General features: G+C 37.3%; 1 protein-coding gene across 7 annotated transcripts in view; it reads right to left on the reverse strand.

The window, feature by feature from the left end:
* PTPRM (protein tyrosine phosphatase receptor type M) overlaps positions 1 to 22575 on the reverse strand; it is a 691775-nt gene that overhangs the window by 97529 nt on the left and 571671 nt on the right. The window lies entirely within an intron of this gene.

Genomic DNA, 22575 nt, shown 5'->3' on the forward strand with positions numbered 1-22575 from the left:
AAATGTAGAATGAAGAGTGATCCCACAATTTATCAATACAACCCATTAAAAATGGTTACGTGTTCATCCCTATCCTGCTTTAATATTTAATACAGAAAAATTGAACATTTCTCTCAATTTCTAAATTATATTACCCTTTTTAAATATTCTCCTAAGAGATATAAAAATATCATTTTTCTCCTCAATTGCTAACAGAAAGAAGGTTAAAACTCTGAAAGTAGGTGAGCTAAGACTTTATGACTTCAAGGCTAAAATCCTGTAATAAATTCTGCTAGAGTTTTCTTTTCATTTTTAATGGCGCTTAGATGTCCATTTATTTAAGGATTTGGCATTATTATACCTAGGGTCTTTATTAGTCATATATCTATTTTTTCTATTCAAGTTATAATAAAAATGTTCTCTGCTATCAGTTGACAAGTGGAAGAAAAATCTGGGACTTTTATTTCACTTTGGTCCACATTCCACTTTACCTTCATGTGGTCAACTATATAAGGTGAAAATGAGAGGGATGGTAACAAGAGGCATTTAGTAAAACTGATTTGTTGTCTTTGCCACAAGGCACTAACCTCTTGGTACTAACTGGGAAAGAAAAGAAGAGAAGGAAGAAGACATAAAGATAGAGCAGATGAATGAGTACCAACTTGAACTGCTTTAGGGCCAGGAACTTATATCCCCAAATGTGATCCAGATGCTTTACAAGAACTGAAGCTCTTTTTCACTCTCTTAATTTCTATTATACTTGTAGTGTTTGGCTATTTCCATCAATTACCAATATCTAGGGATTAGTCTGTGGTTCAACAATAACTATTTATTATTCTTTTAAATGATTCAGTTATACCTTATTAAACTGCTCCTTAGTACTGCTGCGGTAGGGAAGACATTCCTGCTCGCAGATCCCATGGGGAGCCCTGTGCCCATGAATGTCACACAGATCTGACCATGTAGTGGATGGTGCTCAAGACATTCTACTGTTTATGCCATCCGACTGTGGACTCCTTGAGGAAAAAGACTACGTGGCTGTCATCTCTGTTTGCACAGAGCCTATGCCTCATGGTAGGATCTGATCATCAGTTATTGAATGAATGAACATCTTTGGTGTTTCATGACAGTGTGTGGCTTTGATCTCAAAATAAAACTTTACTCCTGAGGCTTGAGTGTGTGAGGAGTTCGAATGCATGGAAAACATGCACACATGCAGTTTGCAGATTTCATCCTGCCACAGTTGGTAAAGTCCACAACGACCTGCTGTCTATTGATACTGTCGTTACCGTATTATAGCTCAGCCCTCACCAGAGACTGGTCCCACTCGCACCAGCACTTCCGCACAACAAAACAGCAGGAGGACACGCCATCTTATAATGCGAAAGCGCAAAAAGATACCACCACGGCCACCAGTGAGAAGTTTTAATTGTCTGTCTTGATTTAAAGTACCTTAGTCATGATCATTGTTGATGCCTCGTTAGCATAATAGTTTTAACATTACACTTATCATTTTGAAAAATTCATGGGGGTAGACCTATGAACTATAATTATAGATCCACACTATACATTGCTAGTTGAAGGATAAAATACTGTACCATGAAGGATAAATACAAGTAAAAATATTTTCAAGTTCTTAATGAATTAAGCAAATAGAAGCACTAGCAGTAAAAGCACTAGTTAATTCCATCTAGAATGAGACCACTATATCATCAGAGGATTTATTCAGACACATAACATTTTTTCTGCTATAAAATGTGCACTTAAAAATAGCTTTAGGGATTTTAAAGTCAGATTCTTTTTCTGAATAGTGCTTTTCTTACTCTATGAATGACAATTATTTCACAGTGAGTAATAACTATTATTTGACTTCCCTTATAACAATTTAATTCTACTTTGAGTTTGTTGTGATGTAATTGCCAATTTCATTTCCCTCTGTCTTTTCCACCCATCTAAAAGGTTTCAGATTTTTTAGTTTTTAAGGAAGATGAAGAAGGTAAGTGACACTGAGGGAAATCTTGACATCTTCCAGTAGATCTATGGCCACTAGTTAACACTTTAACAGTGGTGTGTGTGTGTGTGTGTGTGTGTGTGTGTGTGTGTGTGTGTCTGGGGATAGGTAGGAGAGAGGTCCATAATTGACTAAGGGAAGAGGCACTTGTTCAACTTGTAAAAGAAAATGCTCCTAGGTTGTCTGAGACACAGCCACACAAGTCCCTTCACACTTCTGACAAATAGATGCTGTCCTGCAGTGGACGATGCTCACAGAGAAGCTGTGTTTCCTTAGCATTTGTGGCAATCATAAGACTTCTAACAGCTCTTGATTTTAAAAACAGTTACTTTAACTTGATTGTTTTTATTTAATTGATGACCAAGAAACAGACACAAAACTACAATGAAATGATAATCAATCTCCTTACATTTGGCTACTACACATAGTTCCCAGCATGTTTTCAAGGGTGGGGTCATTTCCCAGCACTAATTATGGTGAGCAGCAATAAGTACTTGCAGAATGAATAAATCTATCAACTCAGCTAATCCTCATGAGTAGCCAAGCACAGAGGGACCGCCTCCTTGCTCTAGAGTGAGGGACGTGAGATCACAAGCAGCTCATAACAGGCCAACCTGGGTCAGACCTCAGTGTTTTCTGACTCTTAATCCACTGCTCTTTCTGTACCATCTCTATTCTGATAAGGGCTCTGACAGGGAAACCAATGTGAAATCTTCCTAGATACATATGACCAATAGTTGTTTTCCATGCCTTGATCATATTTCCTTGTTTCTAAATGAAGGTTTACAACAAACGAATATAAAAGGCGTCAAGTAACCTTTGATTAACTGTTGACTACTTTTACAAAATAGGACATTTTCTTATCTCATAGGATAATGTGATCATTGCAGGGAAGCACAGCGGGAGAGACATAGCAGAAGTGGGAGTTCTTGTCACGAGTCTACCCAGCTTCCTATCCAAGGGTTACATGAGTTACTTTCAGTGGCAAAATGCATTTTTTTTTCTTAAACAAAAGCAAAACAAACACAAAAAGCTCTAAGAAAAAGATCAGATGACTATTAACTGTCCACAGTCTCCTGATTCCCTACAGATATGATAACCAGCTCTTTCCTTTTCTAGAAGAGTTCTGCTTTCAACTATATAGCCAACATTCCATGAATACATTTGCATTATCAAGACCAGTGTCTTTATCCTTGACTTGGAAAATAAGCAATATGCCTATGGGGAGCCTAGAAGAGGAAAGAACTTCTGGATCAGCTAACTTGGCTTTTGTTTCCTTTTGATATGTAGATTAAAAACTTATTTTCTAAGATGGACCCAGTTTTAAGTATTATGGCTTTCTGTTAGCATACTTTGAAAATATGTGAGAAAATATTTACCTTAGACTTTAGACTCCCTCTTATGTCTGATGTAGGACAAAATTCAATTGTTTATATTTCTAGTTAGAAAATAAAACTTTATCTGTAGCTCTAGAACCATTGGGCACTCAGAGAAGCTGTGACATGACATACGGGTCTTTTGAACTGTGAGCCCCTGGTTGCTTTCCTGGTTTGGGAATTCTAAGCAAGAAAAATAATCAGGGCAGGAACATAGGTTATTAGTGCTACAGAATACTGCTTCCTGTCTGGTTCACAGTGAGGCCTGGCACAGACGTGCAACTCCAGAGGCAGCAGAGGTACTTCCTCCATTTCTCATTCTCCTGAGAGACTGAGTCTTCCCTGACTATCCTGTGACCCACCTCTTTTATTAATTTATTTATTTTTGGCAGACCATGAGATGAACAGAAGGTCACTAATAAGCCCACCAGCAAAATATATCTGAGGAAAATTAGGTAATTTTGCTAAGCAATCATTTCTACTGTGTCCTATTTCACATCCATTTTGGCTTTTAAATACCTTTTAATAAATTAAGCAACAACATACATTTTATACAATTTCTCCTGTGCATTTTTTCTTTAGGCAAGAACTAAAGAACTTCAGAATTCTTTTATCTTCAAGGTCAAAAGTTATACGTGTTCCTTTAAAACTATATACATTGAATTACTGAATGCTTTGAGAAGAATTCTACGTTGAACCAATATTCTTGGGAAAAAAGTAATTGTCACATAATTTAGTATTTAGAGAAGAGCTGTTCTTATCACATTTGTTGGAAGTAGTGCCAGCCAGGTTTTGAATCCCTAGTGCTGAGAAAGAGGACTCTGCTCCTGGAGGGATTAGAGGATTCCTGCACCTGTGCCAACGCCTGGCTCCTGGCCACTTGGAAGGTGCTCTGCTTCTCTGCTCTGTACATTTCCCTATGCCTGAAACAAGCTTTTATTTTCTAGTTTAAGTAAAACCTCTAACTCCTCCTTAATTGCTCAAGTTTTTGCTTGACAAAAGTATTAAGAAGGTTCACTAAAATAAAATTGAACCACCACAGAGGCATGACTTTGAAAAACAGGCCCACTGAGAGAGAGAGCAGAGGTGGTGACTGAGAGAAGCATGGCTAAAACCGTCCTGTGGCCACTGATGACTTCCCATCCTTGGAGCAGCCACGTAAGGACAGGCCTGGGAGACAGACCACGACGGCCCATGCACCCAATACACTTTTTATAAGAGGAATTTTAAACATAATATGCACATTTAGGTAATATTTAGTGTTTAGGGCGAATTTTTAATATGCAGATACAATTTAACACACCAACTATGGACTTTTTTATTATAAAAAACACTTTATGTATTTTGGGGATTTGAGTTAATGGTCTCGCTGTACCTTCTGCTAAAATTTTCATAAATATACTTATGGTTTGACTCTACTTAAAATGTAATTAAAGTGTTTCCTCTGACTACCTTAGCTCATATATACTGAGAAAAGGCAGCAAACATGGGAGCAACTCCAAAAGAGTAATAAGTCTCTGAAACAATAAAAATGAAACAAGGCAAGCTCCAGTGAATACCAATGACTTCTCCACTTCAGGATGCTGTGTTCTCCATGGGCACAGAGCAGAGGAAATCGAACATCCCGCACGCAGCCATTTTTTTCTGAATAGGAAATATGTTTTTGTGATTCAATAACCTCCTCTCCCACCCCTCATACCACCACCATTTTCCACAGGATATAATTATACATCTCAGTTGCCCACCTCAAGAGAACATTACTCCAAAATGATGCAGTCTGTTAAAAGTGCCACAGCTCCTAGATATTAAAAAAGGATAAAAACAATTCTATTCAACAGAAAAGCTGCCAGGAAGAAAAGGATGCAGGTCAAGGCTGTACATAATGTGTTGTGTGTCTTCAGGCAGTGCAGGGTCAAGTTTTTTCAGAAGCTTCTGAAATGGAATTTTCCCTCCCTTTCTCATATGAATAAAACTGTGCACATAAAATGAATAAAATCTTTACCCTGAAAGAAGGAAGATGAACTCACTGGGGCATGCAAAGTCTCTGAACTATCTTTGTTTTCTGCTCATACTTCTCTTTCGGTTCTTCCAAGTGCTGCATTTTATCAGGTTCATATGAACGACTTATTGCTACTGTACTAAAACAACTGAAGACACCTGAAATGGTCTGATGGGCCACAGAGTGGAGTGCCGATGGGAAGATGGCCCTGGAAGCTCAGGCCCAGTGGCGGCAGTGGTTGCCAGTCACTGTTGTTATCCACTGTTCTGCACAGAGGCAGCCAAAGGGAGCGTGTGACGCTTTAGGGCAAAGGAAGTAGAGACTGGGTGAAAACAAGCCACTAAGACATACGAACTGTTTTGTTTCTAAAGAAATTGAAATCTAAATGTGAATATTCTGATATTTTTAATAAGTTGCTAATCCATCTCTACTTCAAATGGTCACATTTTATTGCAACTTAATACAATTCCAAATTTTGCAGGATCTGGGTGGGTGACGATCTTAGCAATAGTTATCACATTGTCTTCCTTTACCTAACATCTCTTCTTGTTTTGATAATGGAATTAAGGTTTGCAGCCTCAAATATGATATGTTTTCATGCTCAGAAACATCCCCACTGATGTTTGGTTGAGCTTTAGAACATTTTTTTTTTTTTAATTCTGTTGACTATTACTCTGAATGAGTAACTCTTTACAACAATATCATATACTTCTTATATCATATACTTATGGAGTTTTGGAATCTCTATCAGGTAAGTCTTTTTATTCCTGTTGCATAAATAATAAAATTTAGGATCAAAGGCATGAAGTGGCTTGCCTGAGATTATGCAGCCAGTAAGCAGAAGAGCTGGGACCTGGGATTGAGGTTGTCCAGCTCTGAACTCAGTGCTCCTTGCCCTTGGCCACAAAACTGGTTGAAAACACGTGGCTTTGTGTCCACTGCATTGCACTGTGCACACAGCATTCTGAAGTCACCCTTGTTGTGGGTTATATGCCACCAAGCATTTCTGGTTTCCACAATTTATAGAATAAGCCTGATCAACTACATACATTCCTGTTACCATATACACAGTGATTTTCCCAGGGATGTGATACTATGTGCACCCGGGAGGGAACCTCAATCTACCTGCTTTTCTTTAAATTTGCTGTATTTCAAAGCTCCCTTTCTTTCCACCTGCAGAATCACTATAGTAGTAAGCTCCCGATAATGATGTGACACATCCCTCAAGTGTGCTGAAGCAGAAAACATCTGCAAACCACTATCAAGTGTCCAGAGAGAAAAAATACTCAGCTAAGTGATCGAGGAGAAAGTGGCAAAGGCGGTAACTGTGGAGCCTTGGCTGTTGCTGAACTTCCCTGGACCAGGCCAATATTTGGTGGAATTATTAAGTTTGAGGCACAGTAAAGCAGCTTTAAAAAGGGGGCTCTTTTGATATAAATGGGGTGAGTTTGGGTCGAGTAGAGAGTACCTGTTCAGCAGTGCTGAACCCTTTTCTGGCCTGCATTCCTCTTCCCTTTATTCTGTAGGGGAGGGCTTAGTGACAAAGATGCCCCAGTTCCCAGCAGTGCCCAGCCTCCTCTTGTCTAGGATGCTGTCTCTGGGCTGGATGCCTCTGTCATCCTACACGTGATGATGTTCTCACTCACTGATGGTGCAGAGGCAGCTGAGAATTTTGGGAAATACTTGGTTCCCTGGCATTTCAAGGGCCCATCATGAGAATAATATTCCTCAGTTCGAAACTCAAAGGCTGCCTTTTCAGGTTCATTTTTCTAGATGGTTCTGATAGGGTCTCTGCTGCTTATTATGCAATGAGACTGGGGTGGTGGAGGTGATGAACTGCAAGAGATTTATGATAGTGCTTATACCCATTATATAAAACTTGGTACAAGTTTACTTTTTGGGGTTGGGCATTGCCTCTCTTTTGATCATGGTGTACATCGTGGGATTAACCAACTTTGCAAAGATGCTGGAACTTGGACCTGCCCTGTCCTCATTGCATTACCTTGGAAACTTCAAGAAGGCCACAGTAATGGAATGGGGTGTCAAAATAGTGATGTCAGTGAATGGATTGTCACAGATAGTACCAAAAAGAGGACTTCTCTGTTTGAAAGTCAAGTGAAAATATCTGATTCAATTGCTTTGTAGTTTCTCTAAATCACTCTAGGTTTGAATCCTACCTCCAGAATTGCCATCCACATTTCAGAGATAGCAATTTTCATTTTCTCTCAGATGCAGATATTGCCAGGATTTGAGATGTTAATACCACTTGAGAACTGTTAGTTCCTCCACCTCTGCACCTGCTTTGGAAGAGTGATTTGTCAGTTAGCTTGTGCTAAAAGCACCCACATTTTCAGAGATGAGCAAGAGTCCGTCCTTGACAAAAGGCTTCCTTAAAGTGTCTAGAGAACAAACAGATGCTTTTACAGAAATGTAGCTGCCCTTTTCCTTCTGAGAGCAGCCAGAAATGTTGGGTTCCTACTTATAATTATTGCAGTAGCTTCCTATCAGGTTGTTTCACTGCCTTTCCGTTTACATACTTCTCCCAGAGTAGGCTTCTAAAAGCACACCTGGGCACCTGCCGCTTTCCTACTTGAAAACCTAGCAAGTCTCCTTACTGACAACATGATGGTGATAAGGACAGGGAGACTCAACTGGTGCAGCAATCACCAGTGCTCAATCAGCACTAGCAATTACTGTTCTTGTTCTTATATTAAAGCTTGAAACTTTGAAGACAATAAATGCTACTGATTTTGCTGCCATTTTTTGGTAGTGTTTCCTTGACAATAATTCTTTTCAATCTTTTTCTCTGTGGCTCTGTATTTTTTCTCCATTGATTTTATATAGCAGCAGTTCCCAAACTTTTTGGTACCAGGGACCAGTGCTCCTATGAGAATCTAATGCCTGATGATCTGAGGTGGAGCTGAGGCGGTGATGCTAGTGCTGGGGAGCGGGTGCAAATATAGATGAAACTTCTTGCTCTCTTGTCTGCTGCTCACCTCCTGCTGTGCGGTCTGGTTCCTAACAGACCACGGACACGTACTGGTCCATGGCCCAGGGCTTGGGGACTCCTGCTACACAGTATTTAGAAGTGGGGCTGTAGTTGTTTTGTTCTTGCCCCTCTGTTAAAAAAGTCAAGCCTCCTTTCCAAGGCAGTACTTGGAGAGCTATGAGTTTAAAATGTTCTCACCTCAGAAATCATATAGCGCATCAGCTCAATCAAATATGATTGAAAATCTAAGGATATTTTTTTTAGACATGACAGACTTGAAAATGAATAAGTGTGGCAGAAAAAGGAATTTTAATGAGAGATTGTGACTCTCTTTTTGACATCAATTAATTTATAATACCTATCAACATAATTCCCAAGCTCTTCTTGCAATACCTAAGTCATGGTGATTAAAGATAAAAATTTATAAGAAAGAATTATTTTAGAAATTTAGAAATCAAAGTTAGAAATACCCTTTCAAACAGTTTAGTGAAGAATAATTGCATTTCAATTTACTCTGTCAGAAAGTTCAATTTCTACTCTTAAAAGCAAACATTTTTATTAAAGATTAGAACCCATGATGAAATTTGAGTCACAGCTGCTCTCCTTTATTGATTTGGCGTGTAGTCAAACATCATTTCTATTTGAAGATTTTGGACATCACCACTTTTTGTGAGGAAAGTCTTGTTTCTTGGCCTCAGTCTATGGGCATGAGGAGGAGATTCTGAACAAAGTCAAAACTATGAGTCTGTATTAGGCACAGAGAAGAAATTCTGGCATGGTGGAAGTTTCTATGTGTTGCTGATCATGCCTCTGGACTGACAGAGGTACTCACAGCCTCTGGGTGGAGTCTTAAAAGAACTAATTCACATCTTAAAACAGATCAAATATAGTTGGTTAAAATCATCTACAGATCTTGGATCTACAGATCTTATTCATCTGAGTGTGCTGTTATCATCTTATCAAGATGCTTTCAGACCAAAATGTTGTAAGAGGTGAAAGGAAAGAAGAAACAAGAATTTCAAAGGCAAGTGATGATGACAGAGGAGTCAGCAGCAATACACAAATCTTCCCAAATTTTATCACTTGTGTACCATCTTCACCATTTCCCTCAGCCCTTTACCATTTCCTTCTAAATTAAAGATTCAAATTTAACTGTTATATGATTAAATATATTTATTTGGAAATGAAATTTTCTATTATTGTAGTAAATGGAAAGCCAAAACACTTACCACAGGTAAAGATAATAGAAAAAGCAAATAAAAGAAAACAAAACGATGGTATTAATTCCAGCCTGGCTGTACTTCTTTGCTATGTACTGAGCCTGAGGCCTCTTCTTTGTATGGTGCTCTCACCTCACGAAGACACTCTAGAGCCAAACTGAGGCTCGTTGATGAATCAAAGGATTGAAAGAACTAACTAGACAGCCAATCACTTACTCCCCTGTAATGCAGTGCTGTTTATTTCTTGTGAGTGGACCTGCTAAGAGATTCACCTTGTATATCAGTTGTTTGCGTAGCACACTTGGAGAGAGCTCTGACTTCTCCATCAATATTGGCTTACAACATAGTGTGTAAAAAAGGGAAGAGTATGGTATCTAGGACCAGAAGACCTGAGTTTAAATCCAAGCTCTGACTGATTCCCAAGTGTGTGGCTACAGGACAGTTGCTGAATTTGTTTTTTAATTTTTATATAATAGAAATACTATAATAATCTAAATTACTTAATAGAATTGTCTTCACTATTAGAACCAGTGAATGTCAGTGAAAAGAACATGAAAGAAACATTTACATATAAAGTACCATACAACTGTCATGTTAGCAGTATACTGTGTGGGACTTGGAGAACTTCTATGGAAATGAAATGCACAAGGCATTTGAGCAGGATCGCCTATCTCCTCCTGGACCACGAGCCACACAGGGGAGGACCTGAGCTTTCACACATCCTTAGTACTGAGCACCTACCTGTCCTATAGGAAGAGCTCTGTTAAGTATTAGCAAATACACTGGTGACAATTATAAATCAGAAGATTCCTAGGTCATAAATGTACTTCAAATTTGAGGCTCAGTTCTTAAAAAGGGTTTTACAAAATTGTACGATCGTACCTAGTTTTAAATAAATTGTCCTCATGATTGAGAGAGTAATAATGAAAAGGTACATTTTACATGGAGTATATTGTACTTAGAATTAAAAAATTTCCTCTAATGTTCCATGGCATAGTTTTTGTTGTTGTTTTTTACAATCGCAATCTGATGAAAGGATAATAATTAGTTTAAGTGAACTAAGGTTAGATATTAAAAGGAAGTAGCCAAAAGTTGTATTTAGAATCTGCTAATGTTTTAAAAAAAATAGAGCTGGCTCTAATTCAAGGAACTGGATATTAGATTAAAACATTGGGGCGTGTAGTTCAATTCTTTATTTAGAACTACAAGGTTTGGGACTAAACTAAAAAACGATGTTTCATGCTTTTTAGAAGTACTGCCTTAAAACATTTTAGACCAAGCAAGAGAGTTGAAAGCAAATTAAACTCAACTTCTGGGTCAATTTTGAAATGCAAACAACAAAGATCTAAAGCCCTTGGAGGAAAGACATTACCATCTCCATCATAAAACAGAATGAACTTTCACACAATACCCAGAGACTGCTGTTCAGCAAAGAAAATTCCTAAAAGTAGATTTGAATTTTTGCCAAGAAGTGCAATAGGGAGAAAACTTTGGCTCAAAAGATTTTGATTACATAAGAATTCTTTTTGTGAAAACACAGTAAGCTGTCAATTCAGTAGTATTAATAAGATATTACTGCTAACAGATATTAATAATAGATGACATTAATAACACGAGTACAGCATACTTACTGTGTTCTAAATATTATTCTAAATATAGATTCTAAATACTATTTTAACTATACTAAATAAAAGTTCTAAATACTATTATACACTATTATATAATATCTGCTATTTATCCACATTTCTTCTTAATGGACATGAAGCCTTCAATTATTCTCCTGTTATAGATGTAACTTATGCTCATGGTAAGAGAGTCCAGTAGATTTAGAAAGGTTAACCTTATAATTATTATTACTGCCTTATGATCATTATTATCACAATGACTTAAGAAATCATTATGTTAATAACAAATGTTTGAAATAAAGTTTAAATTTTACCGAAGAATAATTTTTAAAAAACTTTGTTTTTTGAAATATTTATAGATTCACAGGAAGCTGCAAAGAGAGTATGGGGTGATCCTATGTCCTCCTTAATTTTCCCCAATGGACACTAAGTAACTGTTGTGCGATATCCAAACCAGGAAACAGAAACTGGGACCACGTGTTTGTACAGTTGTACGCTCTTTTATGGGGGGAGGGGTGGAAGTTTTCATTTCCCTGGTATAAAAGCTGGGGAGTGTGATTGCTGGGCTCTGTGGTAAATGTACGTTTAGATTTTTAAGAAACTGCCAAACTGTTTTCCAGAGTGGCTCAACATTTTACATCCTCGCTAGCAATTTATGAGAGATCCAGCATCTGCATTCGTGCCAGCATTGGTATTGTCCCTATTTTTTATTTCAGCAGTTCTAATGCATGTGTGGTGATATTTCATCATGGTCTTAATTTGCATTTTCTTAGTGGCTAATCGTGTTGAATATCTTTTCATGTTTTTTTTTTTTTTTTTTTTAATTTGCCTTTCCTATACCCTCTCTGGTGAAGAATCTTCCATGTCTTCACCCATTTTCTAACTGAATTACTTGTGTTTTTACTGTTGAGTTTTGAGAGTTTTTAAAATATTTTGTAGGTATAAGTTTTTTTGTCAGATATGTGGGTTTCAGGTATCTTTTCCCAGCCTAGAGCTTGTCTTTTCATCTTCTTACCACAATATTTCACAGAGTAAACATTTTTAATTTGATAAAGTCCAACTTCTTGCTATTTTTTCTTTTATGGACTATGGCTTGGTGTGATGTCTAAAAACTCTTCACTAAGCATTAAGTCCCAGAAAAATAACTTTTATTTGATTTAAAATACTACAAAAATCTATAATGTCCTCTAATTAAATTAATAAGCTGAATAGTAATTAAAATTAAATAATCAGCATTGAATCGGTGACTGCATTGTTGATATTAGTACTTAAGACATTAGGAGACATATTCATAAACACATGTGTGGACCCCTATTACACAGGCTTACCAAGTTGACTCTTAGGCGCACTTCCTTCCTTTTTTTACTTCTACCTCTGAATGAATTGGGAGGCGGCCCCAATTTCTCGGGGTTACTGAATGTGCCCTGCATCCATTAGAGAAAGGATGGAGTTGCTGAAAGGGCTGAGGCAAAGAAAGCTGCTGATTCTCAGTTTATGGCTCATTCAGGTTCCCTCAACAGCCCCAAAGGATTCCAGCCCTGATGCCCATGAGGTTCCTCAGTAACCTGGCCACACTGAAAGTGCTCAATAGCTCAAGTGGCTAGTGGCCATGGTACAAGTGCAGACTTCTGTCCTTGCTCAATGGATATGGCATTCATGAAGTTAGTTCCTGCAACAAGCATCCTACCATGGGACTGAGGAACAGAGAGCAGGAACAAAAAAGTTCTAGAGGCAGACAGGAGAATAAAAGAAATCCTTGTAGAGCTGCCAGGGTATGTAAGAGCCCAGGGTTGTGCCGATGAATGAGCAGGGTAGGCTGAGTGAGGAAAGAACAAGAGAAGCTAAGAAGTAAAAAAGAGAGAATAAAAGCTTCGAATTAATGCAGGTCCATGATAAAGAGCATAATGACACTTGTCTCCGATGCTCTTTTATGTTCCAATTTTTGAGGGCTGTGATGCTGCTATAACAGGGTGGCCCTTTTTCTCTTGCTTTGCCTTGCAAAACTGATGTGTTATAACTCAGCTTAAACCCACTTCTTCCATGCATTTTCTTCTCCAGTTTCCATTGATTTCTTTTTTTTCCCCTTCAAAAATTCTATTGTACCTATTAATATATACCATTTAAATTTTCTCTACAGATCTGATATGTAATTTTTTTCATCACATATAATTACATTATATGTTGTTTGAATAGAAGGCCCATGCCCCCACTCTACACTTACACAGCGGAGAGCTGAGTACAAAGCAGGCAGCTATAGGACACTTACTACAGGAACTACCTTAATGCCAAAGGTCCCTTCCAGCACATGAAAAGTAATGGCAATTGTATGATGAAAATGTTTTACATCTGCACTGTCTAGTAGAACAGCTACTAGCCACTTGTGGGCACTGAACACTTGCAATGAGGCTAAGGTGGTTGAGAAACTGAATTTTAAATTTTGTTTAAACAAAATTAATTTAGATTTAAGTAGCCACATGTAGCTGGTAGCCGCCATACTGGACAGCTCAGGTTATAATTTACAGGGGACACACCAATGGAGCTGAGGGGCTGGAGTTGGCAGAGGACTGCCTGGTCCACCTCTCAGGGAAAGCCCCTTGGTTGTCTCAAATTGCAAGATCTCTCAGACTTCTTGAATAAGAAATATGATTTTCTTAGTGTTAGGGGTTGAATTGTGTCCTCTCCTCCTTCCCCACCCCACTAAATTCATATGTAGAATCCTTAACCTCTAGTACCTCAGAATGTGGTATGTGACTATATTTGGAGATAGGGCAAGATAGGGCAATTAAAGAGGTAATTGAGTTAAATAAGGTCATGTGGGTGGCCCCTAATTCAATATGACTCATGTCCTTATAAGAGATTTGCACAGAGGGGTGACCATATAAAATGGGACCAAGAGGGTAGCCATCTGCAAGCCAAGGAAAGAGGCCTCAGAGGAAACTCACCCACTAAGTGCCCTGATCATGGACTTCTAGCTTCTAGCCTCCAGAACTGAGAGAAAATAAATATGTTATTTAATCCCCCTAGTCTGTGGTATTCTGTAGTGGCAACCCTAGCAAACTAATACACTTAGCACACATAGAGATGAATTGTTCCCAGTCGTGGATCAACAAATATTAAATTGAAGTCACTCTGATATGTAACCTAAAATGCTAATGTACTAATTAAAAATGGAGATATCTTCTTCCCAAGTGCCCATTATGCCCTTTGTGTACTATGCAGTGACACTACTGGAAAGCCAAGTTGCTACACTTAGGCTAGTTGGTGAACGCTGGCTTGTTGTAAGCAAAGTGGAATGTCTTGTGGGAATGAGTAATCTAAGTGTGGAAACAGAAAACCTGGTTCTGGCAGACACAGTTCTGCAGGCTGACGTTCAGAGCTGAGTATGCACATACAATTTCTGCTCCTCTGAACATCTTTTCCATAGCGAACATTCATTTTCTTCAGTTCTTGAGGTGTGATTATCACTGAATTCTGTCAAGCCACAGTTCATGCACCTTCTGTCTCAAGATTACATTCCTGTGATGTGTTGATAAAACAGACCCACTCAGAGAGGCAGACACACCCCATTGCCAAAGCCTTTAAGACACGGCATCAAATGAAAGGAAATGTGGTTCATGGGCTTACCATGGCCCTTAACTCACTCCTCGGGTAGGGCTTATTTTGTGATGATTTAGTGTGGGCAACCCGGCAGCTGGAATTAATTAAGAACTATATGGGGATGCTGAAGAGCCAGCAGCAATCTGCAGAGTCTTGGCAGTTAATTAAGGGTCAGAAACAGGTCTTCCTGCTTTCTCCAGCTCTGCCTGCTCTGCTGGGCCTCAGAGCTATGAAGTCTTGCTCATATGCCGACTTCATGCCTTTTCCATTTCACATTCCTAGTGCTAGAAGATGACCTCAAGAGAGGTCATTATTGCATTGCCATCCTTTCAAAATGTTCATGTTTAGATCATCCTTGACAGACGAGAATATTTTCCAAGATATACGACCTTCGAAAAAGGGGATTTCACAAACTCCCTAAAGAGTTTACAAAACCATTTTGGAAAAAAAAAAACTAAAATGGTGCATGTTATCTACATAAATACATCTCTGGGTGGACAACCAGGTCAAGAAAAAGAGTGAACATTTCAATAGACAGGAGAGTTTGGGGCTAAGTAGGACATGCGGAGTTAGATATCGGCATCAATAATGAGTCTACTTCTTCCCTTCAACCCTCTCACATCTGAGGGTGGTATTCAGAGTTCACAAGGATACTGTGTGACATAGCCCCTTTCTTAATTCCAACAGCTACATGCAATTTTGCACGTACCCAAGAACTTCAAGTGAACTTATAAGCAATTACATTTCCACTGAAATGTGTAATGTGATAGGGTCCTTCATTTATTTATTTTTTCATTTTGCCTCTGCTCTCACTGACTACTGCAGCAATCCCTCAATCAGAAGTGAAGGTTGAGGTTTAATGACTTTATGTATAATTTAGTTTTCTGCAATATGCCTCTCCACTTTCTATTTTGCATAAGCTTAGGAAAGTATGTCGGTTTATAAGATCTACAAGGACACCAAAGGTATTATTTGAGCTCTACTTTTTTATCCTACAACTTCTTTTATTAGAATTGTGCACTCAAGTTCAATTAGCTGCTGCAAAATATTACAGAAGTTCAACCCAGAAGATAGCGGATGCTTTTGCTTTTGCATTTCTCCCCAAGTAAATTTTTTTAGGAAACTTTGGCTGCTCCTCAAATATTATCTTTACAAAGAATATAGGCCTTTCTTTTTCATTATATCCATTATAGATTGATTCAGGAAGTTTCTTAGGTTATACATGGGCTATGTACCAAGAAGCAGATATAGACAGGTGGCCAAAAGAAGAATGAAAGAAACAGTGTGCTGCACGTTCAGAATACCAAAGGAAAATATTATATACTAAGAAACCCAAATCCTACTGTGTAGACATGCTCATGTTTTTCCATAGTTTTTTTTTTTTTTTCCTATCTTACTTTTCTTCTTATGTGAAGTTACTGGCACATAAAATATATTGGCTTTTCCATTTAAATCATTGCTATCTGAAATCTTTAAAGGCACCTATTGTGCTAGAAACAGAAAACAGTTCAAAATATGTAGCTCTTCTAGTAGCAGATCTATGATAATCAGTGGAATACTTTCCAGCTCACCTTGCCAAGAGAACTTCAAACACACAAATACAAAGATACACACAAATACATGCACAAAAAAACAACAAGCTTCTAAAAATCCTGATCACTTTAAACTTTGCCTTTCCCCTAGATGATTTTAATGAGATTCTGAAGTCTGTATAACTGGGGGACTGACTTTTCGAAATATGTTTGTTTCTACATATTGAACATTGACAATTTCGGCTCTCTTTTCCATAGTTTCTTTACTTGATCACACATACTGCATTATTACAAAAAAAGTATCACAATGTTTTAAGTGCAATATGGCATCCCATTGGTGGCCAGTGCCAAAGGACAAAAACATTTTGCTCTCTTTAGCCTTTTTTGCCATGCCTCTCCAGTGCTAATTGGAGCAAATATACACTTAAGAATAACTCTCAACACATTAAAATAAAGTGAAAATTGTACACACAAAACACATAAAACAAAGTCAGTTTACAAGATTAAAGTTGTTACATCAATACCATATACCCATGTAGTCAATAAAGTTAATTTCCAACATTTTTACCATTTCTTTACGTTTTGGGAGGCTGTAACCTATTATTTACAATTAGGAGAAAGTTGTGAAGCTTTCTGGGTACCTGAAAAGAAACCATTTTCCAATCATCTCATCATCTTCATTCTTTCAGGTTTAACAGGCCCAAAGAATGAGATAGTGAGGAAGATTCTACTTCCTTTTGTACCCAGAAGGGGGCATGAGCTGGAATCAGCTGTTTAGGATTAAATTCCAGCACTCCTCATAAATTCTGTGACATGGGCAAGAAACAGAATTCTCTAAGCCTCAGTTTCCTCATGTCTGTAGTGGGGAGGGTGTGGCAAGCTTCAAAGGAGATAAGGGAAGTGCTTAGCCCACTCCCTGGACTGTGGCTGATGCTTAACCGATGTTAGTTGCTATTATGAAAAAAAAATGTTGATTATTCTCTCCATGCAGATATCCATCATCTGGTTCCAATAATTTCAAAACCATGAAATTATAATGATTGGTTGTCAAACATCAGCATCACTGGCCTGTGCTGACATAAGACAGTTGTATAAAAAGCTGTCCAAAACAGGTAACCACTATGCTTACGAGTTTTCAAGCATAGTGGAGACCACACCAAAGAATAGAAGGCCTCATCCTTGGAGAAGACACAATACAGTTGTAACACTCATGAAACAGAACAAATAGTATAGCAGTCTATAAATAGAGGGTAAATTATGCAGTGTGAATTCTCACATGCTGTAAAGGTTTGGAGAAAGCAGACATCAGTGAGGGTGAATGGGGGAAGGCTTCACAAAGACAGGTCTTGAGCTGGTTCTCAAAGAACCAAGTAGAAGGACTTGGAAAGGGTGATGGAGAGAAGAATGGGCTCCAAGAGGAGGCAAGTGATGCCTGGAACAAACACAGAGGTATGGAAGAGGGAAAAGGAGGGGGCGATTTGATCTGAGTGAAAGATTTTTGTCACAGAACAAGAGGCTACAAGGGGAGGTGAGATGGAGCTCACCAGTGGGGTTTAGGGAATGGGTTAGAACCACCCAATGCTTTGGTTTCTAAACACAGGGGAGTGATTAAGATTTCAATGTGACTCAAAAAAGCAAAGTCTGGTAGTAGTATAATAACTGATTTCATCAAGGATGTTGGCTTGTGATCTCTGGCAGTGATCCAAGAACGGAGGAACCCAGTTCCAAAACAGTGAAAAGACCTATTTATATACTTATTATACACAGAACATCATCCTCGCAACAATCCTGTGAAGGTGACATTGAACCACTTTTCTAACCGAGGACTTGGGGGTTTTGAGAGGTGCGTAGGAAGGGGCATCCATAGCTGAGTGTGCCCTTGTGTCAAGTAGCACCAGGAGACACCTTTTGGGTTTTAAATGAATGTGTCTTGTTTTTGGAATCTTCATAGAAAAGCTGATTGAATGAGAGAGTTGGATGAGAAAGAGCCTGAACAGAAATAAGAGGGGACTCCTTTAAAATATTTTGAGATTTTTAAGACTATCTGCCCTCATTCATACCTCATATAAACAAAAGAACAATTCCTTTACTTATCTGCTCTTATATTTGCTTTCCTGAAAGGTTCTGAACATAAGAGAGTCTCTTGGAACGCTGAAGTCTTTACTTTTTCAATATTGGTCTCCTTATAAATCAAATGGACATATGTAAAGGAAGATGCTTTGATTTTTATTATCTATTTAATCACGATTTTAAAATCTTATACTAAGTTTATGCGCAGTCATTTTCTTATAGCACCTACCAGTTGCGGTTGCAGAAGAAACATGATTTCTGCAATGACTCTGGGCAGAAGGATAAACACATATGTCCCATAAATTAAGGGGAGACTTTGCTAGTGATTCTTCGACATGTGATGCTGGAATGGTGTCTGCTGTCAATCAAAATCCCAATGAATGTTCCCTTAATTAATTATGTATGCAAGCTCTTGACAGTATCATTGCAAAAATGTTTCTTGAGGACCGAGAACTCTGACTCTCACCAAACTTTGCTCAAAGTTTTCTAACTTTCCTTAACAGGGAGTTCTGGCACTGACAGTGGTGAATAAGCTCTGTCCCTAAGGCTTGGAATGTCCAACAGTAGTACTTGTGAGGGTCCTTGTGGGTAAAGTGTTTATAGGTGTAATTATTTAACAAATGCTTAGAGAGATGTCTTTCTGAAAAATGATCTTCCAAGAGCAATGCCAGCACAATTCAAGCACTGATTAAATTGTTTTGACATAATTGCCAGTTCACAAGAATCATAACAGCCACTGCTCAAACAATTTTGGAGGGAAAACTATTAGAATGAGTCACATAGGAAAAACATTGGAAAAGCAATTATGAAGAATCATTTATTTATTTTACAGGAACAGTGATGTCAGATACTGGCATTTTTTAAAAAAGCATTAAAGTTTTCTGACCAATATAGTAATCATGGCTAGAACTCAAATATATAAATTTAAAATTTTATTTAGTGCAAAATAGATCAAATTCCATGTTCTATGTTCTGCAACCCAACCAATGCCCTTTAAAATGGTTAAGAGGTCAATAATATTAATGAGATCTATGCTCAGCTATAAACAAAAAATTGAACAAGGAAATTGGACATCAAGATCCAAACAAAGGATAAACTACCAAAGACTCCATGATTTACTCCCTACCAACAAAGCATGGAATAGCACAACAATGAGCAATGCCATCCAGCTCCATCTACTAGTTCCACACCATGCTCCGAGCACAGTGACATGGATTCAAGCACACTGGAAATGGGTCAGCTGCCACCCTGCTGCATAAGTGCTGCAGGACTTAAGAGATAATATTACAAGACTGCACGCTGACAGTCAGAACTAACATTCAGAGGAATTTCAAAAGGGCAGAGGAAAATGAGGCTTCTCAGCAAAGTTATTTTCCATCGGTTTAAAACTGTTTATACAGCTCCATTTTCTCTTTCTTTCTAGTCATTAAGCTTACAAAACTTGTTGTATTGTTTCTAAATACAGGCAGCCTTGAATTGCAAGTACAACTTATCGAAGACCCATATATATCAACTATTACCATGGTACCTGCTGATTCCCTACCAGCGAAGATGTTTTCACTAGGACAATCTTGTTTAAAAATTATAGCTTTTAGATAAAGATCCAAAGGCTTAGCAGTGCCAGGAAGAGAAGAAATAGGAACGGTGATGGGAGATGTGGGGCCTGCCTAAAGTCCGGGCTTCAGGGCAGTGACAAGAGAGAGGAAGATGATTGATGAGCCCAGGGAAGAATGAAAGAAGTAACGGAGTAGAGGGAGTGAAACATATAGTCCCATTTTTCAAAACCACTGAAATTCATAAGGGAAAATTGAGCTGGCAAGGAGCTAACACAAATTATCAAGACTAGAAAGACTTATGTAATAAAGGGAAATTAGATAGGGATGTTCACTCCGCTTTACATGTATGTCCTATGTGGAAAGGTAAAGTGCAAAACTGGAGGGCAAAGACAGAGGTGAAGGGCTTGCTATCAGATGACAGAAATACAGCAACTGGCTACTGTAGAAAGCATTTCTGATTATGAAAGGATGGTGGCCAAGCATGACAACTGTCATCATTAATCAACAGCAAAGCATGGCAGAGGCTCGTGCTGTTAGGGAAGCATGGCCACCATTGTTATAAGCCTGCAACACTGCAACCACTGGAATTATGTGACAACCGGGTTGAAAACATGGCTTTAGGATGTAAGAAAGAGATGACGACGTTGGTAGGTTCCTAATCACTCTTATAGGAGAAAAAAGGCAAGTTCTTAAGGACAAGAAACCAAGACTTATTCATCTTTTAAATCCAAGGGCTCAGATACTGCAAATCCTAGGAAATCTTTGTTACAAGGGAATCGCCTTATTATGAGGTGTTTAGAGGGGAAAAGATATTTATGTGAAGAAGATGAAGCAATTACATTAATCCTAGATTTTTAAATATACATGCTAATATTTATATAGTGACTGGTAAAAAAAAGAACATATAATTTCCAAATTAGAGGGGAAAATGTAATGAGAGAAATAAAAATTCAATTAATTAAAAAATGAATAAGAAAAGGTGTGGTGGGGGAAGAAGCATAAGAAAAAGTGGAACAAACGACTCACAAAATATGACAATAAAAATAAATTCAAATATATCAGTAATCACAACAAATTAAAAATGTACTAAATGTTAGAGTAGTAGAGTTTAAAGGTAAAAACTATAAGATTTGACAGAAATAATAAAATTCTATTAACAAGAGACACAAGTAAGATAAAAGAGGTTGAAATATATTCCAGGAAAATACTAATTAGAAGAAAACTGGCATAGTTATATTAAAATTAGACAAAATACACTGAAAAGCTTAAATATCACTAAAGACAATGGTATTGCTGCCTAACGATGAAATGTTCAATTCACTTGTAAGAGCTGACAATGCTAAACTTGTATTACCTTATAACTTAATTTCTAAATATATGACCTCTTTAAAAAATTTAAAATGTTTTGTTCAATTATAGTTGACTTGCAATATTATTTTATATTATTTTCAGGTATATAGCATAATGTTTAGACATTTATATAATTTATGAAGTGATCCTCCAGTTAGTCTATTACCTCAATGGCACTATACATAGTTATTACAATATTACTGACTATATTCCCTATGATGTATTTTACACCCTCCATGACTATTTTGTAACTGCCAGTTTGTCTTCTTAATCCCTTCACCCTTTTCAATGTATCTCTTTCAGTAACCAATAAATAATAGAAAAAAATCTAGTGAGTGTACAGATAATTTGAACAACAAAAATTTTAAAAGCTTTTTCTAAAGAATATACGAAACAAGTCACTCAACATTGTTCAGACTATATAAAATATTTTAAGAAAAGTGATCATGTTAAGGCTCTGAATAGTGTCCACAAATTTTAATGACTTTTCTCTAATCATAATGCAATTAAGTTAGAAATCATTAATAAAATGACAATGAAAATTTTTCCATCACTGAGAAAACACTCTTGTACTCACATGCTCTAAATAACCTATGGGTCAAAGAAGAAGTTGTAATGAAAATTTAAAAATATTAATACTCGATGATAGTAGTAATCAACTGTTAGAGGAAAAATTAATAGTTTAAAATAAGTGCTTATATGAGAAAAAATAAAGATTAAATATTAATGTGTTTAGCACCTATTTAAGAATAGAATGAACTCAAAGAAAGTAGAAATAAATAAATAAATAACAGAATAGAAGAAATTTTAAAAATGCAATATGAAAGGTCAACAAAGTCAAAAGTTTTTTCTTTGAAACAACTAATAAAACCACCAAACTACTGGCAAGAATATTCGAGATAAAAAGAATGATAAAAGCCATAAATAAGAGATATTAATGATGATAAAAAAGAAATATGGATACAAATTAAAAAGATAATAAAAACAAATATATGCTTTAAACAAAAAAAATAGTCAAAATGTACAAATTCCTATAAAAATATTAACTAAAAGATTAACTCAGGAAAAACTAGAAATCCAGAATGTCCTGTAACTATCGAAAAAAATAGTAATTAAAAATTTTAACATGAGGAAACTGCTAGATAGAGCTAGTTTTACAGGTGAGTTCTAAAGATAATTTGAATTGAACTCTTTAAAGAACAGAAAGAATACAAATACTATCTCATTTTAAAAAGTAGATACAATTTTCACTCAAATGATAAAATGGAAAT

Source organism: Rousettus aegyptiacus, unplaced genomic scaffold (genome assembly GCF_014176215.1).
Source record: "Rousettus aegyptiacus isolate mRouAeg1 unplaced genomic scaffold, mRouAeg1.p scaffold_m13_p_12, whole genome shotgun sequence".
Classification (NCBI taxonomy): Eukaryota; Metazoa; Chordata; class Mammalia; order Chiroptera; family Pteropodidae; genus Rousettus; species Rousettus aegyptiacus.